At 38.0% G+C, this 5,322-nt stretch overlaps 1 pseudogene; it reads right to left on the bottom strand.

Moving 5' to 3' along the window:
* Positions 1-4,092: 4,092 nt before the first annotated feature.
* LOC125098883 (transmembrane protein 41B-like) lies at positions 4,093-4,939 on the bottom strand (annotated as a pseudogene).
* Positions 4,940-5,322: the final 383 nt, after the last annotated feature.

Genomic DNA, 5,322 nt, shown 5'->3' with positions numbered 1-5,322 from the left:
GATGTCGTCGTGTCACTAAAAACTTTAAAAGGCAAGCAAGATACCTTTTAGGAACAGTTAATTGCATTAATAAAGAGATAGATTCTAGAATACAAAGGACACTAGAGCAAATTCCAACTTTTAAATGTATTAGCTAATATGAAGAGGTGTTAGGGTAAAATCTTCTAAGTTAATCAATTATACAAGAGCCAAAATTTAGCACACAGACAGCCCTTGAAAACATTAAAAGAATTAAGATGCTCTTTAAGAGCTTTTTTTCTTCTTGCAAGGGATGCTGCCCAATTCATGAATCACTTTTTTTAAAAGATTTTATTTATTTATTTGACAGAGAGATCACAAGAGGCAGACAGAGAGACGGGGGAAGCAGGCTCCCCGCTGAGCAGAGAGCCCAATGCAGGGCTCGATCCCAGGACCCTGAGATCATGACCTGAGCCGAAGGCAGAGGCTTAACCCATTGAGCCACCCAGTCTCCCTTCATGAATCACTTAATAAAGCCAATTAGATCCTCAAAATAAAAAGATATTCTTTGTTTTAAAAAGAAAGCAAAAACACACACAGGGAAGGAAGCAAGAGTTATGAAAAGTAGGTTGGTGATGCCAAATTATAGAATTTCAATCTTGGTGCCTTTACTCATGTAGACAATGCTAAGAAAAAAGGAGAAATATTCATTTTATTGTGATTTCCAAGATCCAAAACTAAATTTCAAAATTATTTCATTTTACTTTGCTAAAAGAAATTCTGTGATTCTGAAAGAACATCATGGCCTTTTGGGGCGCCTGGGTGGCTCAGTGGGTTAAGCCTCTGCCTTGGGCTCAGGTCATGATCTCGGGGTCCTGGAATCAAGCCCCGCATCGGGCTCTCTGCTCAACAGGGAACCTGCTTCCCCCCTCTCTCTCTGCCTGCCTCTCTGCCTACTTGTGATCTCTTTCTCTATGTCAAATAAATAAATAAAATCTTTAAAAAAGGGGCACCTGGGTGGCTTAGTCGGTTAAGCAGCTGCCTTCAGCTCAGGTCATGATTCTACGGTCCTGGTATGGAGTCCCACATCGCACTCCTTGCTCAGCAGGGAGTCTGTGTCTTCCTCTGCCCCTCCCTCTGCTTGTGCTCTCCCTCGCGCTCTCCTCTCTCTCTGAAATGGATAAATAAAATCTTAAAAAAAAAAAAAAAGAATATCATGGCCTTTTAAGAGTTTTCTAAACCAGGCAACATACACAATTGAAAGGGTTATGATAAATACGGACCATTGCCACTCTGTAAAAGTTTACAATTGAAATCAACCATATACATATACATAGAAAGAAGTGATTTTTTTTAAGACTTTATATTTTCCTGAAGTAATCTCTGCACCCAGTGTGGGGCTCAAAACCACAACCCCCGAGATCAAGAGTCACAGGCTCTTGACTGAGCCAGCCAGGAGCCCCAAGAAGGAAGTGATTTTGATGGGATATTAATGTATTAAGAACCAAAAATCTTATACTTCTCTAAACTGTGGTATGATTACTGTTGGAAAACCGCAATATATTTGTAAGAATGATACGTTTCTATTATTGTCACCAACAGTTGATTTGTATAATTTATACAAAGTGATTTAATATTTGTTGTTACTGAGAAATAATTAACTAAATCATGCAATGTCTTACTGGAGGTTGGGGCTACTTTCCTTTTTTTTTTTTTTAAGACTTTATTTACTTATTTGTCAGAGAAAGAGAAAGAGAGAGCACAAGCAGGGGCTGAGCGGCATGCAGAGAGAAGCAGGCTCCCCGCTGAGCAAGGAGCCATCCCAGGACCCTGGGATCCTGACCTGAACCAAAGGCAGTTGCTTAACCAGCTAAGCCACACAGGCTCAGTCCCTGGGGCTCCTTTTCTAATTCTCCACACAAGGATCAGCAAAGTACAGTGTGAGACCCAAATTCTCCCCTTGTTCCCTGTTTTTTATAGGATCCCCCTAAGCTAAGAATGTTTTTTTTTTTAAAGATTTTATTTATTTATTTATTTGACAGACAGAGATCATAAGTAGGCAGAGAGGCAGGCGGGGGGGGGGGGCGGGGGAGGGGTAGCGGCTCCCTCCTGAGCCCCCCCATGCGGGGCTCTATCCGAGGACCCTGGGATCATGACCTGAACTGAAGGCAGAGGCTTTAACCCACTGAGCCACTCAGGCACCCCTAAGAATGGTTTTAATGTTTTTAAATGTTTTTTAAAAAGTTGACAAAAAATCCAAAGAAGAATACTATTTCTTTTTTTTTTTTTTTTTTTTTTTTTTTTTTTTTTTTCTGAGTCCAAGCTCTTACTTTTATTTTTAAAAGTCTGATAAAAATGTACTCAACTACATTTTACACAGTAATATTTAGCGAACTTTGTCCAAAAAGACTTATGTTTTCAGTTCATTTGTAAAAATAACGAAAGCTGTATCACTCAATCTCTGGTCAGTAAGGAAGAAAAACCTTGCTAGAAATGACAATAATTACACACAAAAGGCCAGGTGACATAAGAATAGTATATTAATTAACATATTTTCTTTGTATTTACAATAAATCCATTTGTTAATACTGTGATAGAAAAAATAATCAGTCCACATTATGTAGTAGAAACAAGCTTTGAGGATGACCATTCCTCTCACAATAAAAACATACAAGGATTTCTCCCACAGCTAAAGTACTTTTCAATGTGACAGTCTTGGGTGAAGGTAAAACTGACAGAGTACTTTACCTTATAGATAGCTATGTCCTAAAATCAAGACTTCAAGGGTATTACCATTAAGCAGCAAAAAGCTGTTTAGTTTTTCTAGGACCATTTAAATATAGTAGTTACCATGTGAGAATTTAATTTTACTTTGAGTTATAAAAAGTAAAAACACTAAGTTGGGTAACTACATTAATCAAAAGCAATCCCCAACAAAAAAACCCATCAATAAAAATGAAACAAGGCATTCTTATAAGTGTATCATGCATAAAAAGGATAATTACATAATATATGCTTTCATGACCAGACTAATAAATAAATGAGGTAAATTTTTCAGTTATTGAAATAAACTGTATTTAACCACTTAAGTGTTATGCTGCCGTTGCTTCAGTTTCAAAATATAAAGTAATATAATTAATCTATCATCTAAAAACTGCATACTTTGAATGTTTACTTTGATCCCCTCTGAGACAGTAAAGGGAATTGTGTAACAAAATATTATCCAAATATAAATTATCAACACCAATATAATACAATTATCATGTAATCGCCATTTTCATATGCACAGTGGAAATACTGTGAAAGCTAGAAAAAAGGTGAAAATAGACTGGCCAGAATTTTAAATTTCAGACTAACCCATGATAATCTAGAACAGGAAAAACAAAATAAATTTAGAAAACAGATATAACTTGATATCCTTTCCAAATTCAATAATCTACCAACATGCAGCTTCTAAACATATCTATTACCTCAAAGTTAAAAAAAGAAAATGTAAATCTCTTTTTGAGCTTTAGTTTTCAAGTTCATGCTCTTAACAAAGACTAACATTAGCAAGAACTGTAATACTACTTTTTAAAAATCTAGAATCTTTGTTTTTTTATTTTGTGTTTGCTTTCCCTATTTTAGTTATTATTAAGGGATTAAGAGGGAAAAACACTAAATTATCCAGTCAAGGGTAAGTATGTGGAGCCAGTTCATGAAATATATTAAGTTGAATCAGTTAGATCAAGAATTTCCTACTGTGCTGCTACTAATTATCTACAGCTAGCCTGGAGTAGTGATTTAGAAGGTGTCTATCCTAACTATTGACAGTACTTTTCATCGTACATCAATTTCTATTCTTACTTTCTTCTTTCCCTTGCCACTTACATGCATTACTTTAACTGTGTGATAGGAAATTATATTTTACAAACTCATTTCAAATTACTGAAGAGGTGATTTTAACACATAAACCTGCCAATCCTGAGATGATGATGGTGATGACGAGGACAATGATGATGATAATAGTTTTTTCACATCATCACATCAAAACCCAGATGATTTCTCACTCAAATTTCTGCTTTAGTTTCTTTTGGAAGATGGCTGGCAGAATGGATAGAAAAGCCAAAATCATTAGAACGAATACTGAGTTCCAGGAAACAGCCTCCCCGGCTGTCGTAAGCTGGTAAAGTGTTGTTCCAGCTTTAATTGCGACAAAAGAGGGAGGTGCAACACCTAGGAAAGTGCCAATAAAAAAAACTTTCAGTGGCACGTTTATCACAGGGGATGTAATATTAATAAACCAATTAGGCAGAAATGGTGTTATTCTCAAAAATATAATGTAGTTAATGAGATGTTCTCTATGACGTTCAACCTGCTGTGACCATTTTACTGCTTTCTCTGTTAGGTATTTGTATACAACTGGCCTCCCAACTAAATAGGAGAGCATATAGCAGAATGAGGCACCGAGTCCCGAACACAAACAAACAAGAAATAAGGCTAGCGGAAAAGGATAAAGAAACCCTGAGAGTATACTGAGAAATATAGAGCCCGGGATAGCGAATGTTTGCAAGAAAATATATGTAGCAAAATAAGCTACAAGTACTTGTACATAAAAGGTGTCCTTATATTTGGATAAAACTTTTCCTAGAGCCTTGGCATCATCCATATCTCTGGGAACCTTCATATTCACTCTTTCTTCTTCACTAAGCTGAGGAAAATTTTTATATACCAGAAACATAACAAAAGCTGCAGATAAGAAAATGGACACCAATATAAGAAGTGACATTCTTGCTGACCCAGCTTCTGCACAGGCTTTTTCCTTCAGGTGGTCTCCGCCGCTCTGCGCCGTGAGACCCCGTGTCCCCGCTGGCCTGTCCCCCACGGGGGTCGTGTGGAGTGCCCCCGTCTGCGATCGTTCAGAGACTCTGCCTTTCGCCATGGCTGCTGAGCCGACCTCAACCCGGCGAGCACAGTGACGCTCGGCTGAAACCTACAGCGCCCACTCGGACTCAAGAATACTATTTCTTGACACATAAAGATGATATGAAATTCACATAGCAATGTCCCTAAATAAAATTTTGTTGGAATACAGTCACATCCATTTGTTGAAGTATTGTCTGTGGCTGCTTTCATGCTCCAACGGCAGAACTGAGTACTTTCAACAGAGACCATATGACCTACAAAGCCTAAAATATATACCATCTGGTCCTCTACAGAAAATTATTGCCAACCCCTACTCCAAAAACCACTCTATGGGCTTCAGGCAGCCCCAAGGAAACTTGAATCCAAGCAAAGATCCCTCTCGGTCTCTCAAACACCTAGCTGCCACCCGAGCATCTCACTTTGATGGCGCCCGAAGACAGCTTGAATTCAGCGTGGCCC

The sequence above is a fragment of the Lutra lutra genome, chromosome 4 (genome assembly GCF_902655055.1).
Source record: "Lutra lutra chromosome 4, mLutLut1.2, whole genome shotgun sequence".
Lineage (NCBI taxonomy): Eukaryota > Metazoa > Chordata > Mammalia > Carnivora > Mustelidae > Lutra > Lutra lutra.
The sequence above is the reverse complement of the archived record's forward strand: the minus strand, read 5'-3'. Positions and strand labels throughout refer to the sequence as shown.